At 38.3% G+C, this 23,202-nt stretch overlaps 1 long non-coding RNA gene and 1 pseudogene across 1 annotated transcript; both read right to left on the bottom strand.

Annotated features, from left to right (window-relative positions):
- Window positions 1–1,780: 1,780 nt before the first annotated feature.
- LOC137047228 (5S ribosomal RNA) lies at window positions 1,781–1,897 on the bottom strand (annotated as a pseudogene).
- Window positions 1,898–18,850: 16,953 nt separating this feature from the next.
- On the bottom strand, window positions 18,851–21,876 carry LOC137047186 (uncharacterized). Its single transcript, XR_010899167.1, has 4 exons — window positions 21,676–21,876; window positions 21,444–21,585; window positions 20,614–20,673; window positions 18,851–19,536 (listed from the first exon to the last, which is right to left on the bottom strand). It is a non-coding gene; the product is annotated as an uncharacterized lncRNA (long non-coding RNA).
- Window positions 21,877–23,202: the final 1,326 nt, after the last annotated feature.

Genomic DNA, 23,202 nt, shown 5'->3' with positions numbered 1-23,202 from the left:
GTAAAACCCCCAAACACACACACACACACACACACACACACACACACACACACACACACACACACACACACACACACACACACACACACACACACACACACACACAAACACACACACACACACACACACACACACACACACACACACACACACACACACACACACACACACACACACACACACACACACACAAATTTAAGCCTTCGGCAAAGCATGACGAAAATGTTAAAACGTGCATAAAGCATGCTAAAACTGTTCATAATAATCACAGGCATTCAACAAATATAAATCCAAATGATTCAATCACAACATTAGAGATCATTAATCCATACAGAGCTTTTGAACACATCTGACTGATTAATCTGCACGATAAAAGACTGTAGTGACCTTTCTTTTTGGCCCTAATCAATATACCTTCTACCTTTATGATTACACCAAAATCTATTTAAGCAAATCATATCAATTCATTGGCCTTTCACTTCCAATGGAAAAGCAAGTAGATGTTTAAAATTGTATGATTATATAATGCGTGCATATTTAAACATTCTGTAAATATGCCAGTGCAGTCTGCTCAATTTATGTCAATGCTTGAGTTGTTACATTCTCAGATTGGATACTCTTGCAAACACACTAATCTACTCATAATACCATAGCAACTGCATAGAAATGCCCTAGCAACCACTAAACCACTCAGAATACTTTTACAACCACATAGCTATACTCTAGCAACCACCCTCAACAATCTAAACCACTCATACCTTAGGAATCATTCTAAACCATGCAGGATATCTTAGCAACCACATAGCAATGCCTTAGCAACTACCCTGAAATCCCAAACCACATGTAATACCTTAGCAACTGAATATGAATACACTACAGGGACACTATAAACTGTTCATAATACTTTAATAACCACATCAAAATGCATATAGTAACCACTCTGAATACCCTAAACCACTCATGATACCTTATCAACTGTATAATACCCTAATCAAAACCACCCTTAACACCTTAAACCACTTATAATACCTTAGAAAATGCATAGCAACACCCTAGCAACCACCCTAAACCACTCAGAATACCTTAACAATCACATAGCAATGCTCTAGCAACCACCCTCAACACCCTACACCACTCATAATACCCAAGCAACACTAATGCACTACAGGCACACTAAATGTGCTCATAATACGTTTAATAACCACATAGGACTGCATATAGTAACCACCCTGAACACCCTAAGCCACTCTTAATACATTAGCATAGCAATGGCCTAGCATGCAACCACTGTAATAATAATAATAATAATACTTTTTATAATAATAATAATAATTTGTTACATTTATATAGCGCTTTTCTAGGCACTCAAAGCGCTTTACATAGAAGAGGGGAATCTCCTCAGCCACCACCAATGTGCAGCATCCACCTGGATGATGCGACGGCAGCCATATTGCGCCAGAATGCTCCCCACACACCAGCTGATTGGTGGAGAGGAGACCGAGTGATGAAGCCAATCAGAATATGGGGATTATTAGGAGGCCATGATGGACAGAGGCCACTGGGCAAATTTGGCCAGGATGCCGGGGTTACACCCCTACTCTTTATCGAAGGACATTTTTTAGGGGATTTTTAACGACCACAGAGAGTCGAGACCTTGGTTAAACGTCTCATCCGAAGGACGGTGCTCTTTGACAGTATAGTGTCCCCATCACTATACTGGGGGGTTAGGACCCACACAGACCACAGAGTGAGCACCCCCTGCTGGCCTCACTAACACCACTACCAGCAGCAACCTGGTTTTCCCAGTTGGTCTCCCATCCAGGTACTGACCAGGCTCAGCCCTGCTTAGCTTCAGTGGGAAACCAGTCTTGGGCTACAGGGTGATATGGCTGCTGGTTAACGCACTCATTATACTTTAACAACTACAAAGCAATGCCTATAGCACCCAACCTGAACAGCCTAAACCACTCCTAATACCAGCAACTGCATAGCAACACATTAGCAACCAGCCTAAAGCACTCACATTCACAATACCATAACAACCACAGCAACCATCCTTAATACCTTAAACCATTCAAAATGCCTTAACAACCATGGCAATGCTCTAGCAACCACACTCAACACTAAACCACTCATAATACTTTAACATACCATAACAAGTACCCTAAATCATGCAGAATGCCTTAACAACCACATAGCAAGGCCTTAGCAACAACCGTAATACCATAGCAAAAACATAGTAACACCCAGATAACCACCATAAACAACTCAGAATAGCTTAACAACCGCATAGCAATGCTCTAGCAACCACATTATCCCACTCATAATACATAAGCAAATGTATGGCAACAAACCATAACAAGCAACCACCCAAGCATACCCTAGCAACCACCCTGCTTTCAAAATGTTAATCCTGAAGTTTTATGAATCCGTGACCAAGCTGAGATTGATTCATACAGGGCCGCTGCAACACTGCACTGTTGGATAACGTTGGTTTGTTTACTACATCAAATTATTTGTTTGTGGTCATTCCATAGATTTGTAAAAAAATTGTATTAATGTTATTCTAAGTCGTAATTGCAGGTTGTGGGTTTTCTGCCGCTTCTAATTTTCTCCTGTTGTTCCTATATTTCTATTTTCATTATAGCTGTACCTAGTTTGGAACACAGTTCAACGCTCTGTCTCCTGTCTTAAGGGGTTAAGTGTTGCTGCTGCTACCCCGTGACAGCCGCCTGTCTCTCTGATTGAACATTTCTACCTTACGCAACACAAAATTGAAAGCCAGCCCTCCTGTGTTTTGTCCTCCGGAAATTTAACAGCTCTCGGAGAGAAAATGAAACACCTTTGTAGTCACATCCTGACCAGAGTAAAGCGACAGAAAATCAGAATGCACTGCACCGACGTCTGGAATGTTCTCAGTAGAAAGGCCTCCTAAAGACATGCTTCTGCTATTCTGCTCACATAAGAATGGGAATATGACAGACAAAGGGTATACACTTGAGATATCCCATAATCCCATAAAAAACAAGGCCGTAGCTACAGAACCTTGGCACATCGATGACTTGAGAATTCAGTCCTTCAACCCCTGGAGATCTTCTTAGTTAGCCATGTATTTCTGCACACATATCTGCCCTGGAGGTCACCGCATTAGCCACACACTAGTGGCACTTCAACGTGACATATGTTTGCAAGATGTGTGGCTATGTGTTATGTGTTTATATTGGTTGGCGATATTTTGTGAAACATATGATTTGCTAAAATTTAGAGCTGAATAAAACATGTTATTGTGTGTAGTGCTCCAGGTGACCCTTTGTAGTTGAATCCGACATCTGCAAAGAATCAAATGAGATCAGATTTACAAAAAACTGTTATGCAAAAATACTTAGCTGCCGACCTCAGTTCTGTGAAAACTTCTTGTTCACTGAATTGCATAAAATTCTTGTTTTCACAACAAAAGGATGAAAAAATATGTTAGTAGGATAGAAGGCTGCAGGAGGATAACAGTAATTGTAAAAATTGAAAAATAAACATAATTGATACATTTCATTATTGATTTGTTGGGTCTCTAATTTAATTATACATGATATTACATAATTTGTAATAATGTAATATAAAAAGTTAACAAAAATATAAAAAGTAAACAAACAAACAAACAAACAAATAAACCAGAACAACATTCTTTTTAATACAAAAATCTTTAGATGAATCAATTTAATAATTATCGCAAAATTAGCATTTACACAGTTATTTATATCATAGTTATTTGATAATAGTTATGTAAACATATTTATTAGCATTTATAGAAAAAAAATCGGGTGAGTACTTATACTATTTGTATGTTTGTGTTATATTTATTTGTATTATATTATATTAATATTTCTGTAATAATAACAAATAATATTATAATATAGAAGGAATGAGTGAATAAATAATTAACAAATGAGCAAAAAAAAAATACATTTCAACAATCGATTTTTCGATACAGAATGGGAAAAAAGATGGGCTTTTTAAAATCTTTAGATTAATCGATTTCATAATTTATCGCAAATCAGCATTTTTATTAGCATATTTATTAGTATTTATAGAGAATATATTGGGAGAGTATACTTATATTATTTGTAAATAATGACAACAAACAAATGTATAACAATTTCAATAAAATACCAAAAGATTAGCCTTGAAAAAACGTTATAGATTAATCAGTTATTTATAACAAAATCAGCTATTATCAAAATAGTTATTAGATTCATAAAAGATGACAAATTGAGATGTGCTTTTGTAATAGTACTGCTTGGAGCCAGCCGTTTGGAAAATGTCAGAGGTGTTGGTTTCGTGAGGTGGAATAGCATGTCCTGGGCGTGTTTTCTCTGATGTGTCCTCTCACAGGCCCCACTGCACTGGAATAAGTGAGTGTGCTCACGCCATTCTGAATTTTTCATTGCCCCCTGGAGTTCAAGACTCACATAGTCTCGCAGGTGTCTGCTACAAGAATGTGTGTGTGTGTGTGTGTGTGTGTGTGTGTGTGTGTGTGTGTGTGTGTGTGTGTGTGTGTGTGTGTGTGTGTGTGTGTGTGTGTGTGTGAGAGAGAGAGAGAGACAGGTCACCTGATCTCTTTAATCGGATCAGGTCAAGAAGTTTTGACCGACAAGGGCAAGTGTGGGAACTAGAGACTGAGAATTTGTGTGGGTGTTGTCAGACTTGTGTGTTTCTATTGTGTGTTCTCCATCCATCCATCCATCCATCCATCCATCCATCCATCCATCCATCCATCCATCCATCCATCCATCCATCCATCCATCCATCCATCCATCCATCCATCCATCCATCCATCCATCCATCCATCCATCCATCCATCATTTTTTTAAACAGCATGATGTCTTCTAGAGTTTCAGAGCATGTTGTGGCTGTAGGTGACTGTCAATCATGTGTCTCATTTTACATCAATGTGACATCCCAGCCTGAAAGACCAGACAACATATATGGAGATTTAATCGCATCTGACATAATAGTTTGTTTATACAGTATATATATATATATATATATATATATATATATATATATATATATATATATATATATATATATATATATATATATATATATATATATATATATAAGGGATGGCGAAAAGTAAAAATTTTCTTGACCGACCACCGAGCCTCATTAGCCGGTTGAAACGGGTTAACCGATTAGTTTAAAATATGCTGGAATATTTGAAATAACAGCCGTGAGCCGTGCCTGCAATATCGCAACTCTTGCCGCGGCTCACTTAAGAAAATGACAGCTCTGAAGAGACGCCGCTTTAGTTCGAGGTAGTCTGTCTATAATAGAGATCACTTTTTTTTTTTTTTTACCGACAACCGACAACTTTGATCGGTTAACGCTGATACGGTCAACCATCGGTCAAACGGTCATCGGTTAACATCCCTAATATATATAAATATATATATATAGAGTGAGTGAGTGAGTGAGTGAGTGAGTGAGTGAGTGATGTAGCCAAAAGTATTGGGACACCCCTCCAAATGATTGAATTCAGGTGTTATTTTCACTTCCATGGTAAGTATTCTTAAGTTCACTTCCTTAGTGTGACCACCTGTGCAATAGGTCCATTTGTGAAATGTTATCACCGTCTAAATATTCTACGGTCAACTGTCAGTGGTATTATAACAAAATAGAAGCAATTGGGAACAACAGCATATCAGCCACAAAGTGGCAGGCCTCTTAAAATCACAGAGTGGGGTCAGCGGATGAATCAGGAGCTACAGACCTCTAAACTTTGTGTGGCCTTCAGATTAGCTCAAGAACAGCGTGTAGAGAGCTTCATGGAATGGGTTTCCATGACCGAGCAGCTGCATCCAAGTCTTACTTCACCAAGTGAAATGCAAATCGTGGGATGCAGTGGTGTAAAACACGCTGCCACTGGACTCTAGAGCAGTGGAGACGTGTTCTCTGGAGTGACCAATCACGCTTCTCTGTCTGGCAATCTGATGGATGAGTCTGGGTTTGGTGGTTGCCAGGAGAATGGTACTTGTCTGACTGCACTGATTACACTGGTGTGGGGTTGTTTTTCAAGAGTTCGGCTTGGCTTTTGTGTGGAGAAACTTTTCCTGACCATAACCCGTTAGAAAACCTTTGGGATGAATTAGAGCGGAGACTGAGAGTCAAGCCTTCTCGTCCAACATCAGTGCCTGACCTCACAAATGTGCTTCTAGAAGAATGCTCAAAAATTCTTATAAACACACTCCTAAACCTTTTGGAAAGCCTTCCCATAAGAGTTGAAGCTGTTATAGCTGCAAAGGGTGGGCTAACTCCATATGAAACCCTACAGATTAAGAATGGGATCTCATTAAAGTTCATGTGCATGTAAAGGCAGGCATTCCAAAACTTTTGGCAATATAGTGTATATATATATATATATACAGTATATTTTAACAAACTTTTACGTTAGATGCAATTAATTGCAATGAATTGTTTTAAAAGTTCTTTTTACACCAAGAAATCAAGGAACTTAAGGAATAAAAACTGAAAACATCAACAGCCCCAACAGGACAAGATCACAGGAAAAAGATAATCCAGATAGGGAACAGGAACATAATCCAAAACTGTGAACCATGAACTCAACAGCTTTACAACTACGAAAAGACAACAACCGAGAAACAAAGAACGAAACGCAAGGCTATAAATACACACAGGCTAAATACACACAGGTAACAAGACACACCTGGGAATACAATCAAGGAGAACCATTGAACAAAATAATTACAAAGGAACTACAAACAGTCAAAGGAAACTAAGGCATGAAACACAATACAAGACCTTAAACACAGGAACCGCGACAGTGGCTGCGTCCGAAAACCGAGGCTGCTGACTCGTTACTTCGCTGCCTCATCAGACAATGACTCTGCAGGCAGCGTTTGTGAACGAAGGCATCTCGAGGAACTAATTTCGGACAGACTTCTAAGGCAGTGTAACAGTTTAATGATCTATAGCTAAATAGAGAGAGCTTTGGTGAGAATTAAACACATATTCAATTACTACAGTAGTGATTTCTCGCTAGAAATGATATCAGAAATGTAATATGTTGGTAAAAAACGTACATTTACACACAAACTGACCCGCAAACGCAACTTCTGGATGCCATCTTTTTTCCCTAGCACAACTGTCACTGAATGGAAAGCACAGGATTGTGGGATATCAAAGGCAGCGAAGGATACATGAATGATGCCTTCAAAAATCGATCAGATGAAGGTATCTCAGGAGACAGGAAGTAGAGCAAACAATAGATTCGGACGTGGCTCTGTGCCTTCCTGCCTTGAAATGTGTCCTCCGAAGGCAGCATTTTCCAGGTTTCGGATGCAGCCAGTGTTTCTGTAGTGTCCTTAAGCAATGTTTTTAGCACTGATGCCAGACGCATCACTCATTTTTTATCAATTTAACTTTTGATTTGCATCCAAGAAAAAAGTAAAAAATAAAAAAATCTACTTAAAGTACTTTTCATTTGAAATGGTTATAAAAAAACAAAAAAAACAAAAACCACACGGTTATGTAATATCTAAAACAAATTTCAGAAAAAAATAACTATATAATAGTAAACTACCCTTCAAAAGTTTGGGGTAAGATTTGTTTTGTGTTCTCACCAAGGCTGCATTTATTTGATAAAAAATACAAAACAGTAATATTGTGAAATCGTATTGGGATTGCATAATATTTTAATGAACTAATCTTTTTCTTTGTATCAACTCATTTTTTTTTGTTTAAATTAACTCAAAATGAAGGCAACCATGCAGGTTAGGCTACTTACTTTAAGTTAAACCAACAAAACATTTAACAGTTTGATTGTGTCTTTAATTGCATAATGTTTACCTAACGCCACATCCACAACAATACATTTTCAATACTACATTTTCAAAAGTATGTCTTCACGTTCTGAAGGTGCATTATTCAGACATAAACACACACAGAATGTATGGTCTGTCCTCTGTCACTCTTTCTGGCTTTTTCTGGCTTTCAACCTGTGGCTATTTGCTTAAAGGGGGGGGGGGGGGGGATGCTGTTTCATGCATACTGAGCTTTTTACACTGTTAAAGACTTGGATTCCCATCCTAAACATAGACAAAGTTTCAAAAACTAATGTTCAGAGGTGTCAAGTAACGAAGTACAAATACTTTGTTACCTTACTTAAGTAGAAATTTTGGGTATCTATACTTTACTGGAGTAATTATTTTTCGGCCTACTTTTTACTTCTACTCCTTACATTTTCACGCAATTATCTGTACTTTCTACTCCTTACTTTTTAAAAATAGCCTCGTTACTCCTTTTTCATTTCATCTTGTTAAAAAACAACAACTATGCAGATAAATCGCGTCATCCGGATAGTGTGAATTTGATTGTGGTTGGATGAGAAGTGTAAACATATACCATTCCAACACCCTATTGGTTACTACGCGATCCATCGCGCCTGCACATGACTCAAAGCACAAATCACACACGGTGCTGCCAGATTGGGCGGGTTCCAGCGGACGAGCACGCACTTCCAATCAGTCAGCGATCAGCAGCAGACGCGCTCATTTATGACAGCCAGGTTTTTAGCGCGATAACTCGTTGTAGATGTATATTCAAGTGATCGCTATGCTAAAGTGGCATACATACAGTATATATATATATATATATATATATATATATATATATATATATATATATATATATATATATATATATATATATATATATATACAAGCCGTTTCTACAGTAAGGAGTGGGAGAGTGAACCAACTCTCAAACGTGGATTACACCTGTGACTCGAAGACTCTTTATAAATATAATCATGATTCCTGTCCATCAGGAATGGGGTCATTAAAATAGTTCAGCTTTGTTTGTAATGTCCAAGTAGTTATATTTTGTTTAGTTTCTTTATTAAAGTTAATTTAGAAAAATGTTTCGATAATTTGTTTGTTTGTTCTTTTTTTTTTAAAGTGACAACCAAGCAGTCAGCGGCCGACAGTGGGTATGAGTTTTGGGGTGTAAAAAAGTCAGGGCCCGTAGGGCTCTAAAGCGTCGAGTCCGTCGACCCAATCTGGCAACACTGATCACACATGAAGCCTACATTTACATTCCAATAAAGGTTATTGATAACATTACTGATAGGCAACTAGTCATCATATCTTTCGCTTCAGGACACACATGTTAATGCTCAGCAGTACACATATGGCATATTTCCATTGTACTAAAATGCATTCATTTTCAGTGGGTATATATGCGGCTGAAACAGGTAGCCAGTGCCTCCCAAATTTTTCAACATTAACATTTTAATATAACATTATAGTCATTATGGCCTTTAGAAAAATGTTTTTTGAGGAGGTGGGGTAGTGCACTATAGGCCCCTGTGGTGTGGCCTAAACTTTTGTCTTTAATTGCATTTTTTTCCTTACATTACTTTTACTTTTATACTTTAAGTAGTTTTGAAACCAGTACTTTTACACTTTTACTTAAGTAAAAAGCTTGAGCTGATACTTCAACTTCTACAGAAGTATTTTTAAATCCTAGTATCTATACTTCCACTTGAGTAATGAATGTGAGTACTTTTGACACCTCTGCTAATGTTGGACGTTTGATGGAGTATTTCTGTGTCAAAAATACTCCTTCCGGTTTCTCACAAGATTCGGAGAGTTTTTTTAGAATATGGGTCAGCTTGACGTGAACAGAGCGGAAGGTCCTTGTATGGGCCGTACGGGCTCTTCTCCCGGTAGGGTGCGCACGCGCGACTAGAGCGAGAGAGGAAATGCACATCCATAAACACTCTCTCAGGTGCAGATCCAGTCGTCCATGAACACTTATGACGTTCCGCGCTCCACTTTATTCCTATGAGTGACATCAAGCGACTTCAACGCTTCAGCACAGCATTCCGGGAAGGCAGCACTGCATTTGAACCGATTTGAATGCAGAAATGACGGGAAGCTTCACAACATCGCGGATTTCCATGGTCACTGCTGTCAGGACTTCACCAAATCATGCCAAAGAAGTGTGTTTTTGACGGAGCGGTCCCAGCGATAAAGGTTCGGTCCTGCTTTGGAAGCAGCCGGTGAGTTAAACTGCTTCAAATGTCTCTGCTGTTGGCTATCGTCGTGTGAGTAAACATCAGTAAACGACACGATCGCGTGCTTCGTCATTCAAATGCGCTAACGGTTACTCCATTGCTGTTCTCTGTATAACGTTACACTAGTCTGACGTGCAAAACCATTTTGCTTGCTACTGCTAAGGTTTAGTCGCATACAATAGTCCATAAACCGAATCATGTCCTCATAAACTGCGAGTAAACACACACAAATGTTGACAGGCCACTAGATACAGTACATACCACAGAGACGGACGTCCTGCTGTTGCTGTTTCTCCTGTTCAATATATTTCAGCCTGATTCTTGATCTCATATTAGCTGAATCCGATCGATAGCCATGGGTTTCTCCACGCTTGAGGACGTCACCGCTTTGGTTGTGCTCGTCATTCTTTAGCTCCGCCTACACGATACGCCTCCAGGCGCTCGTTTTTTTCCGGAAAGACTCGGTACAGCCCATATTTCTTTTATAAATATAATAAAACTAAAGACTTTTCTGAGATATGAAGGATGCAATACTACTCTATAGGTACTCAAGATTGACATGAGTGACTGAAACTGAGTGTTTCACCCCCCCCTTTAAACTGCTAGACTAGTCTCACAAGTCATCAGATTTTTTCAAGACTGGTCATAACTTTTGAAGGAAGCTACATAAAAAAGGAAGATCTGTCTGATTTGAATTGCACAAGTTAGACCTCTTGATTAACTGCTAGTTGATCAAGCTGTTCTAAGTTATTTCTTCCAGCATCTTTCTGCATCACTCTGTCCCTCTGTCCAATCCAGCTTTATGCAACATCTGCAGTTTGATTTCTCCATATAATCATCTGTGATTAAATGACAACCGAACATGAAGGGCATCCGTTCTATGTTTTATACACTCTCTTTTAATCCCGGAATCATTTTGCATTCTTAGTAATCACAAACATCTGGTCATTCCCATCTGCTCAATGATGTGTGGATGGGACGCAGAGATTATGTGACCAAAAAATATATTAATGTTGGGGTCATTTACAGACAGCAGAAGGTCAGAACCATGTACAAATACACATTTTGTAAGTAAAACAAATATCACAAGAAGCATATTTATGCTTTTACTGAACACTTGTATCAATCAAGGGTGCATTAAATGAATCAAAAGAGAACATAAAGACATTTAGAATGTATATTTCAACTAAATGCCATTCTTTTGAACTTTCTATTCATCAAAGAATCCTAAAACATTTATCATGGTTGCCACAAAAAATATGCAGCAAATCATCATATTAGAAGGATCACTGAAGACTGAAGTAATGGTGCTGAAAATTCAGCTTTGCATCACATGAATAAATAACTTTTTATAATATATTAAAATATAAAACTAATAATATTTCACAATATTACTGTTTTAACTTACTATTTTTTTTGTTGTTGTTAAAAAATGCAGACTTGGTGAGCATAAGAGACTTTTTCGACCCTATTATTGACCCCATCTTTTCATTACCAGGTTTTATTGATCTGATCGATGAAAAAGTGAGCATTTATATACACCCCCACTGAAAGATAGAGGGAGCTGTAAATGTACCAGGATGAACATTAAAGGAAGCTGCTGCTGACTGAGCATGAACATTAAATCATAAGAGGCATTTCGGAGAGCGCAGATGAAAACAGTCACATAAAACCCTTCTCTGACTGACTGCAATGCAGAAAGACAATTAGAGAGAGAAATATCAGAACATGTCTTCCAGTAAATACAGCGAACTCTGATGTTTAAAACAAAGCTCTCACTTAAGGCACTGTTACTCTGATAAATGAATTAATTTGTTTGTAGGCGAAGTGTGTCGTTTTGTTCGCTTTATCCCACAGTTTATATACAGTGAAAATGTCATTACAAGCTCACTAAATGAATACAAGAATCAAAACACTCAATTGAATAAAATCAATACTACTATTTGGGAGGTGTTTGATTCTGTTCGACAAAAAAAAAAAAGGGATCAGATTCTTCCCTTGGTTTGTTATGGTAACCCTTTCAGCAGGTTATATCATTATAGGTGGGGACAAGAGTTAGCCTAGAAATCTAGACGCACCCTAGCGGCAGCAAATTTAATCTGCCCGCGAGTGTCGTCTAGCAATTCTCAATACCCTTCTGAGCTGTATTCGCCTAACTCTTGCCGGGCCAATCACATCGTGTATAGAGTCGGTGGGCGGGGCCATAATGACGATGGCCGAGTTGCGTTTGCGTGCTTCTAGTAAACACAGAAACTGGCGAACGGCGGTGGTCTTTCGAATCAGCTTTGACCGCGACTCTGGAAGACTTGGAGTTAAGCTTTTCTCTTAGAAAAGAACAAAGAACGACACTGAAGTAATTCTTAAGAAGGGAAGATGTGTTCTGAGTTTTGCCGACTGGATACGGCGAATGTTTAATCTATCAACAAGCTCCACTTCACCTTCGTTGCTCTGGTTGGTGGTAGCGCTATCCTATCGCGTGCAGAGGGAGTTTGAAAGACAACCGTTTATCCCGCCCCTCGGATTGAGCCCTGTCAATGGTGAGTTTCCAGACCAAACATCTTGATGTGGGTCTGGCTTGTCAGGCTAGACAAGAGTTGAATCAGAAAGATGAATTTCCTTAAAGGATTAATTAAAAAAAGTCTCGACTGCAACACCATTTTGAAAACTTAAAATTAAAAATGCAGAACGTTTTTGTGATGGGCAGGTTTAGTGTAGGGGGTAGAACAAAAATAAAAAAAACACAAAATACAAAATATAAACCCTTACAACTATGGACAGTCGTAAACCACTTTTAAGAATATGTGTGTGTTTGCTCTGGTCTCTGTAAGCAATGTACGAGGATGACATTGTGCTCTGTACTCAGTGATATGGTCTGAGAATGACACATAATCACTAGTGGGATTGTGGACATTGACTCCCTGTTGCTTAGTCATCAGGGGAAGAAAAACTAAACACAAAAGAAGTCAATGAGAGGGAAACAAACAGAGTGCTGCGGTTCCTTCAAATGTCAAGGTCTCAGAAGCCTATATATGGCCTGAATCTATTCCTCTTGAAACTCTCAACTACAAATCTAACTGAAACGTACTGTTCATTCAGAGATCGTTCGGATTTGTGGCTTGTCAATACAGGTATTATTTGTAAAGTTAAGGGTTGGAGTTTGAAAGTAATGATTGATAATAGCTTACCTCGGAATTAAATCTATGGCTCTTTCTTACTGAAGAATGTAGTAAGATTTACAGAGCTGGAATTTATAGCCGGCTGCCATTTATTGTATCCAAGGCCAAAAGGAACACAAAATCTGGAGCCCTGATCAATGGAAGAAAATGATTCATGCATCTTTCACATTTGTCCTGATGTCTTTATAATCGGAAAAAGCCAAAGTAAGTCAAATACCTTCTTCAATGCCTGAAAAGTGCATCCTGGTGCCATGTGTTCCCCAGGTAAGCAACGCACATGCACCCGGCCATCCATGTGATGTAAAGGAAAACCTGGTTCATCAGACCTGGCCACTTTCTTCCATTGCTCCGTGGTCCAGTTCTGATGATCACATGCTCACTGTTGGTGCTTTCAGCGGGGACAGGGGTCAGCATGGGCACCCTGACTGGTCTGCGGCTCTTTAGCCCCATTCGCAACAAACAGCGATGCACTATGTATTTTGACACCTTTCTATAAGAACCAGCATTAACTTCTTGAGCAATCTGAGATACAGTAGCTCGTCTTTTTGATTGGAGCACACGGACCAGCCTTCGCTTCCTATGTGCATCAATGAGTCTTGGCCGCCCATGACCCTGTCACCGGATCATCACTATTCCTTCCTTGGACCACTTTTGACAGATTCTGACCACTGCAGACCGGGAACACCCCACAAGAGCTGCAGTTTTGGAGATGCTCTGACCCAGTGGTCTAGTCATCACAATTTGGCCCTGGTCAATCTCGCTCAAATCCTTACGCTTGACCATCTTTCCTGGTTTAACACATGAAGAGATAATCAGTGTTCACTTCACCTGTCAGTGATCATGACGTTATGCCTGATCAGTGTATATATTTAATGGCAAAATACGTATTTAGTAGTCTTTTAATTAGCTTAACCTTTTTAAACACAAATCACTGATCAGGAAATTAGCAAGATCTGCACAAATACTGTAGATAAAGTAGCTTACAGAAATCAGTGTTGTTCCACTTAATGACTTCAAACAGTTCATGTGTTTTTATTTAATGTGAGACCAAATATTCACTAGGGTTCAAATCTGGACTCTGACCAAGGCCAAAATATAAGCCTGATGGACCTGATGGCCTGTTGGCCACTTTTTGGTTGTCTTTGCAATTTGGACAGGAGCATTGATAACATCTGATTCCTCTTTAGATAGCACATTTCCGTTTGTGGGAAACAATATATTCTGCAGTACTGTACTTCTACTGTACTCCAAAGCATTAAATGACTTTTCACAGTGAAGTAGCTCAGCAATTCTAGTAGTTAAAAATGCTCCCCACACTCCCCTCACAACTTTCTTCATGTTTTACTGATAGAGATGCATTTATTATAATATTTCTCTGAGCATCACCATGCAACTCGTGTTTCATTGTAATTCATCACTCCACACACCAAAAACTTCACTTCATATTCTGCCAAAAACGTAATTCTGTCTTTAATGTTTTGTTTTTTTCTGAGAGAGCAATGGCTTTTTTAACCAGTGCATTCAATAATTGGTGGTTAAGACAATCATAAACATGTGTTTAGCCATTCTAGGCTTGGACCGTTTTTGTATTCATAGAATTTATTAATCTTCCCATATCCTATAGGTGCATCACCAACCATATTCCTTTTCTGTTTGTCTTACCATTTGGTGGTGGTTTGTCCATTGCTTCATGAAAAGAGCTTGGTTGAGCTATAAGGAATGTTCACAACTAATTCAATCATAGTCGTCTCTTTGTCTCAGACTTCAACCAAACCAAAGAATATGGAGGTAATTAGAAAGAAAAAGGAGGACAGAGTGCTAGGGAGAGCTACACATTCTTTTCATGCTGCATGTCTTATAGCACATACAGTGTTGTATTAAGTCCTCTTGTAGTCGGCTCATTTGTTTTCTCTGGCCCATATACGTTGTCTTGCACGATTTTGTCGTCATAAACTGCAAGGCCATAATTCAGCGAGCCTGGTGATGTATTCACCAGAGCCTAGATGTAGATAACTACATCATCAATCATATGGAGGCTTCATGCCGTTTGTGCATAGTTTAGAAAACTGCACATTCAACAAAACCAACTTTGCCAGCTAGTCTGCCTTGCTCCCGATGCCCCAATTTCTGTCTCTCAACAGGAAGTCATCATTGTGTCTGAGGTTTTATTCTCGTCTCCATAGCAACACGGTTGTTTGATTTGTTCGGAGAGCATATTAATTAATTAGTGTGATTGCCTCTTATAGTTCATGTCCACCCTGGTGGTAGATTCAGCCTTGCTGATTGATGCTGTTGTTTTCCCCAGCATGTTTATCTTCACGATTGTTTGACTGCTCAAAAAAATGCATGCAAAATAATGGACGGTCTCGAGAAAATCTTAAACACACTTCAACACAGGAAGCAGAACGCTGCTGTTTGCGGAGGCAGGACCCTGGTAAGTCTAGCCCTGCGGTTGTATGTGAGAGGCAGGTGAGGTGGCTTGTGTTTCAGTTGCGTGTAAACACATCCCAGCTCGGTAACAATGAAACCGGGCACATGGTAATCCAAGCAGCCTAGCCCATGCCAGGGTCTGCCCTCACGCTCACCTTAGTAAACACACACGCAAAGCTTCTTTAGCCATGATAAAATAATCCACCTGACCTATGAGGATATTTCGGAAATTATGCAGCATGGAGATCTGATAAAGCAAGCAGAAACAAACAAACAGAAGGCATAACAATTCACCTTTGTGTCCTAACCAGTTGATGATTTTTGTCTGTCCATATTGCAACTGGAAATGCTACGGGACAAAGTGAATCTACACATATTATAAATTAAGTTGGAATTTTGGACCAATAATAATGTTGTTTGTTACAGTATTTACTCAGAGATTACATATATGAATTTGTAAGGTATTTGTAAGTATACTAAACAATCAATGTCAATTATGTAAAAACAATATTCAAAAAGTCCATGAAAAAAAAGCCTTATGTCTGGTCATATCTACCAGTAGTAGAACCCAGGGTGTCTAGGTCAGTGGAGTTAATGCATTAACAAACTGACAAACCTCCAGCAATTACTTTAAAGACTGGGTTAAATAGATGAAATAATGAAATGAGTGTTTTATTCCATTAACAAAGAAGTAAACATTGTCTGGCCCAGTTTCAAAAAGGGCAAACTAGCATTCCTATGCAGCAGTACGGCACACATAATCAGATATAATTATGACAAAAGACAAGAGACATATTATAGCAAATTGGAAGAGAATTATTATAAACTTCATTATAAACTGAAATAAATAATAATAGCTAGACAGATAGACAAAAATACAGACAGACAAAATAATCACAGATAGACGCAGACAGACAGACAGACAAAAAAACACAGACAAACAGAAATACAGACAGACAGAAATACAGACAGACAAAAAGAGAAACCGACAGATAAACACAGACAGACAGACAGACAAACAAACAAACAGAAAGACAGAAAGACACAGACAGACAGACAAAAAGAAACACAGACAGATAGACACAGACAGACAGACAGACAGACAGACAGACAGACAGACAGACAGACAGACAGACAGACAGACAGACAGAAAGACAAACAGAAATACAGACAGAAATACAGACAGACAGAAATACAGACAGACAAAAAGAAACACAGACAGATAGACACAGACAGACAGACAGACAGACAGACAAACAGAAATACAGACAGAAAGACAGACAGACAGCCAGACAAAAAGAAACACAGAAAGACAGACAGACAGACAGACAGACAGACGGACACAGACAGACAGACGGACAGACAGACAGACAGACAGACAGACAGACAGAAATACAGAGAGAAAGACAGACAGACAGACAGACAGACAGACAGACGGACACAGACAGACAGACAGACACAGACAGACAGACAGAAATACAGAGAGAAAGACAGACAGACAGACAGACAAAAAGAAACACAGACAGAAAGACACACAGAAATAAAGACAGATAAACAGAAATACAGACAGACAAAAATAAATACAGACAGACAAAAATAAATACAGACAGACAAACAGAAATACAGACAGACATAAATACAGACAGACAAACAGAAATACAGACAGACAAACAGAAATACAGACATACGACTGCATGGATAATTTATTCAGGAAGTACAAATATCCCAAGTGTTCCGAGGCCAAACGATTGATTTGTGTGAAGAAAATCCCCAAAAGCGATCAGTATCCTCGAATCCATCCGCCAAAAGGCTTGTTCGACTTCACCTAGCGATGCGCAGACCGATCGGCGGCTGACTTAAAGCAGTGCAGGCTGGTTAGAAATTTTGTCCGACTTGAGACAGCGCCGACGGCATATGACTGTGACGTATGTCAACAAAGTACAGCGAGAGCGATTCGAGAGCAGCCGGCTGATGCAGCCGCTGCAGATTCTCAAGGGGGACAGATTCAGGAGGCTGCACAAGCTCTGATGACGACACAGCTGATCCACGATTGGCCGATTCGCTGTATGACAGTGACCACGTGCGTTTCGTGTTTATTCTAAAAACTTATGTCACGCTAATGCTCACAAATCATTTATTTATAACAGTAAAACCTCTTTTCATGTAGTCGCGATTTTATACTGTCATGTTTATCAAACTAAAACTGATAAAAACCGTTGACAACACTTCATAGATAGTGTAGGTTTATATGTTGAACTTTAATCTTGTCCAAATAGACGCTTTATTAAGCAGTATATAAAGTATTGGATGCAAATATCATTTGAAACATCTGTGTATTTGAGAAATATTGCATTTATTTAACTTCAGCTGTGATAAAGTTTGCAAACGCAGTGCAAGCGTCACCACGGGAGGTAGAAAGTGTCCGACTTCACGTCTCTGTTTGCAGCTCCTCCCCGTGTGCACTCGGCTACTCTCGCCGATCGCATGCATCCAGCCGCAGCCGATGTCAAACACACCTAAAGATTAATAATACATTTCAAATATTGCCGCTGGATTAAACGTCAGGTCAGCTTTGACAGCATTGGCTGTCGTGTGTCTCGTGATCAATTGCGTCATTACGTCAGCTTTGATTGTAAAACGCCATTGGCTCTCGTGTGTCTCGTGACTGATCGCGTCATTCAACTTGTGTGTATCATTTGAATTAGAAATATGAATGAACGAGTGCGTGTGTGTGTGTTCTGTTCACAAAGGAGCGCAATCATCATTTCAACGACTAAAACATTAAGATCAACTCTGTTCTTCATATGAAGATATCGTATGACTCCAGAAGACTTGGAATGCAACATGAGTTAATACTTTTATACAGTTTTTGCCAGTTTTTGCAATAAATACATGTGACTGTACATTTATTTGCCTGTTACGTGTTTTATATTGTTGAGAGTTGGTAGGTTTAGGGTAGGAGTGGAGTTAGTTGCTCCAAAATATAAAATTAGGCTATAAATATGCGCATCTGGAATGGAGAAAAAATATTACCACTTAGCGCCTCCGGTGGACGTTTCACCCAAAAAGTGCAAGTAAACGTACCTGGAGGTACATATTTCAGGTGTTGCAAACATGTAGGCAGAGTCACGTATTTCCAATGCGCCTGAGTTGGGTTGTAACCTAATAATGAAAAACTGTGGCAGAACAAAACTTCAGCATTTATAGAGGTGCCAAAGAAACTGATGATCACGGTATTGCACTTTTTTACTCTTGAGTAAATCACTTAACTTCGGGTATTTCCAGCGGGACTGTCCCTGCACTTGGCATACTTTGAGTTGGATGATGAATATCTACCAAATGCCAAGTTGTTAATTTAACTCCTTACCTAATTCCCTTTTTATTGTTTATTATAATTTCTCCCATCAAGGCTACATTCTACCAACAACTTATGTTCTTGATGTTACGGATATGCCAAGTAGTGTCAACACAGTTATGTATACTGACATCAAAATATCAGACTATAATCAAAATCTAACATGCCAGCAGAATCCTCTGTCTATGGTTCAATGTGTTTCCTCAAGGCCTCAAAATCTGGAAAGGCCAGAAGATCTCTTTGGTAATACTTCTCACCCTCACGCCTGAGGGAAGGTCTCTTAATGTCTTTGTTTTTTTGCTTTGTTGTTGTCTTGCTAGCCTCATTAGCTCAGATAAAGCATCCAAGCAAAAGGAGTCTATCCTCAGATAGCCAGCATGTCCAATACAGAGTTGGATCCAAGTCATAAGATGTTTTACCATCACATCTTATCTGTACATTACTCAGTTTTTAATCTTCTTATGTATCCAACCTTGTGGATGCTATTCAAAAAAGGTAATACATAGTTATAATAATATAGTTATATAAGGCATTCATTATTTTTGTTATGTTCATTTATAAATATATTATTGCTCATTGGTAATTCATATCCATAATACATTTACTAGTGTTAATTTATACAAGTATTTTTGGTAATATTCCAAACTTATGTTAGTGTTCAACATTGCTAATGTTCATCAAAATAATTAACCCTTAAATGCATACCCTGGGTCTTTAGCAACCCAGAATGTCATTCATTACCCTCCACCTTATTTTTATTTATTTAGATATCAACCATCTTAAAGGGTTAGTTCACCCAAAAATGAAATTGAAGTCATTAATGACTCACCCTAATGTTGTTCCACACCCGTAAGACCTCCATTTACAGTTTAAGATATTTTATATTTAGTCCGAGAGCTTATCCAAGTGTATGCACACTATAATGTCCAGAAAGGGAATAAGTATTGATTCATGATTCGGATCGCGTGTCAAACTGCTGAAGTCACGTGACATTGGCAATCCGAATCATGAATCAATCCGCTGATTCATGACTGTTTGATTCTTTATTTGAGGTTTGAAAACAAACGCGGAAGAGAAGACAATGCTGAATAAAGTCGCAGTTTTTGTTATTTTTGGACCAAAATTTATTTTCGATGCTTCAAGAGATTCTAATGAACTAACTGATGTCACATATGGACTACTTTGATGATGTTTTTATTCCCTTTCTGGACATGGACAGTATAGTGTGCATACACTTATAGATATGCTGTCGGACTAAATATAAAATATCTTAAACTGTGTTCTGAAGATGAACGGAGGTCTTACGGGTGTGGAACGACATTAGGGTGAGTCATTAATGACATCATTTTCATTTTTGGGTGAACTAACCCTTTAATATTCCTCATTCAATTAATTGTAAACAATGAAACAAGAAATACATATATAAAAGAATGCCTATTTTCCTATATGTTTTTATAAATGTTGTATAGGGTCACTAATGACCCAAGGTGTGTAATAGTGTAAGTATATATATTTTCCACAATAATTGAATCTTTGAAGACTGAATAAGTGCAATTCACCTTTATTCCACGAGGTGGTGGTGTCTGATTCACAATGATGAAGTGACGTTTCATTTACCGCTGGCAGGAAACAAAAGAAAAGGAAGTATCATCAGTAACACTTGAAATGGCTCAGCGATTTACAGCAGAGCAAGTGCTGAAATCAATCCAATATTAGTGTCAATGTCACTTGATAGTGGATCTGGTGAAGAAACCAACATTCCCAAACTAATCAATCACCATTAGATCTTTTTTTTCTTCCCTGATTAAATATCCAGTTTTCCTCAGAAATAAGCCAAATTATAAAAGTTCAATTGTCTGGAAATGTCATTTTGTTGACTTTAAGTGTCTTGCTTAAAGGGATAGTTCACCCCAAAATGAACTTGCTCTCCCTCATGGTGTTCCAAACCTGTATTTTCTTTCTTCTGTCGAACACAAAAGATGATATTTTACAGAAGTGACGTAATGACGCAAACATAAGCTTGAATTTCCCGCGGAAATCCAACAGTACCACTGGAATTAAAAACATTATTACAAGCTTACTGCTGTAAATCGAGTTATGGCAAGCATAGTTTTGAACAGTGGCTGGTTACGTATTTGCTCAAAAATTTATTTTGGATAACATTTACCCCCAAAATGTTACAGATTGCAGCTTTAAAGAATGTTGGTAATCAAAAAGTTGATGGTAGCCATTGACTTCCATAGAAAAAGCTGGTTTCCAACTGGTTCAGATATAAACGGTCTCAACCAATGGCATGAGTTTAGCACGGAGCTGAGAAGAGTGTTTGACATCTGTGTTTATTTTTTTGCCAGTGTGGTGCGGTTAATGGCTAAGAAATGACACAACTCACCATTGTATGAACAATCCATGTCCAAAATGCCTTCGTTGAATCTGTGAGTTTTAATGAAACTGCTACCCAAAGGCATGACCTCTGTGGAAACGCATATGTCCCTGTGATATAAGCCACGTCTCTTTTGTTCCATCCTTATGACCTTGCCGCCAAACAAACATATTATTAGCAAAAATTTGAGATCATAAGAGAATCATTATGTAACGAATGGGGCAAAAATAGTTTTGCTGACCTTGGGAAACATGGTGGGAAACATTTCAGCGGATCATCGCAACCAGCTGTTCCCTTGAGTGCAGATGAGTCTTAAATGCATTATTAGCATGATGAGATTTTTATTGTTGCATAAGAGAATTTTTGGAAAGCTTCAGAGAGCTGAAGGACTGAAAGAGAGAGAGAGAGAGAGAGAGAGAGCTGCTCAGACATCTGGGAGCAGTTCCTGCCATGGGTGACTGGCTCTTTCACTTCAATAGTGGCAATGTGAAGAATGATCAATCATGATACACCTCATTCCCTTTATGGCTGAGCGTTACATTTCTGGGACAGCTGCCGCTGTGTCTCACGTACCTATTCTTGTGCGCTATGGCAAGATGCACAGAGAAACAGAAAACTGTTTTGTGCCTGCAAACGCATGCAAGCATTAACATTAGCAAACGCACGTTTATCAACCATGATGATGAAAGCACAGTAGAAGTTCACACTCAGAAGGCCATTTATCAATCCATTAATCGATTACAATTCAAAATACCTTGCATGCATGGCATATTATAGCAGCAAATGTACACTGTCAAAAGTTGGAATAATGAAGATTTGCTATATTTTTGAAAGAAGTTTCTTATGCTCACCAAGCTGCATTTGTTTGATCAAACATACAGTAAAAACTGTACAATTCTGAAATATTATTACAATTTTAAACACTTTTTATATAAATATATTTTAAAATGTAATTTATTCCTGTGATGGTAAAGCTAATTTTCAGTATCATTACTCCAGTCTTCAGTCACATGATCCTCCAGAAATCATTCTAATATGAAAAAACATATCTTATTATCATTGTTGAAAACAATTGTGCTGCTTAGCATTTTCTATAGGACAATTTTGTTTTTGTTTTAAACTAACAGTCAAATTTACTAAATGAAACAAGATAATTAATATTTCAAAAACTTTCTACCAAGTTCATTGCACTTAATATAAAATAGTTACGTGTACTCAACGGATAAAGTAGAACTGAAGCGGAATGAGTTACAGCAGATTTCTATTTCACAGCCTGCTTTGCTTCTTAGGGTACATTTACACAACACCGTTTTTAACTGAAAACTAAAAACTTTTACGCATTTTGGCCGTTCATTTTCACGTCAATGACATTCTGGGTCCTGAAAATGCGAACTTTTGAAAATGATAGATTTTTCGTCCTTATGTAAAGTACAAAAATGCTAAATTGTGAAAAGGGTGATAAAAAAGGTAATAAGCATGCATATTATGTGTTTAAACTTTACTATACTTTGTAAAGTTTTTCTTTCTTTCTTTACAAAGTGACATCAATCTTTTCAGTTTATGTACACTAAATGTTAAAATTAAGTGGTTTTATTTGCTTTTGCTCAAGATTAGTGATCGGTTAGTGTTTAATGTTCTGTTATGTTGAAATTTAAAAGGGTTACTGCACGGTATGCCTGTTTTTCAAAAAGTTACAAAAAGTATCCACAACAATATTAATCAGAAAAAAAACTATACTTTGAACATTATTATTAATAATAAAACCCTT

Source organism: Pseudorasbora parva, chromosome 18 (genome assembly GCF_024679245.1).
Source record: "Pseudorasbora parva isolate DD20220531a chromosome 18, ASM2467924v1, whole genome shotgun sequence".
Classification (NCBI taxonomy): domain Eukaryota; kingdom Metazoa; phylum Chordata; class Actinopteri; order Cypriniformes; family Gobionidae; genus Pseudorasbora; species Pseudorasbora parva.
Note: the sequence above shows the minus strand (reverse complement) of the source record. Positions and strands in the feature narration are given on the sequence as shown.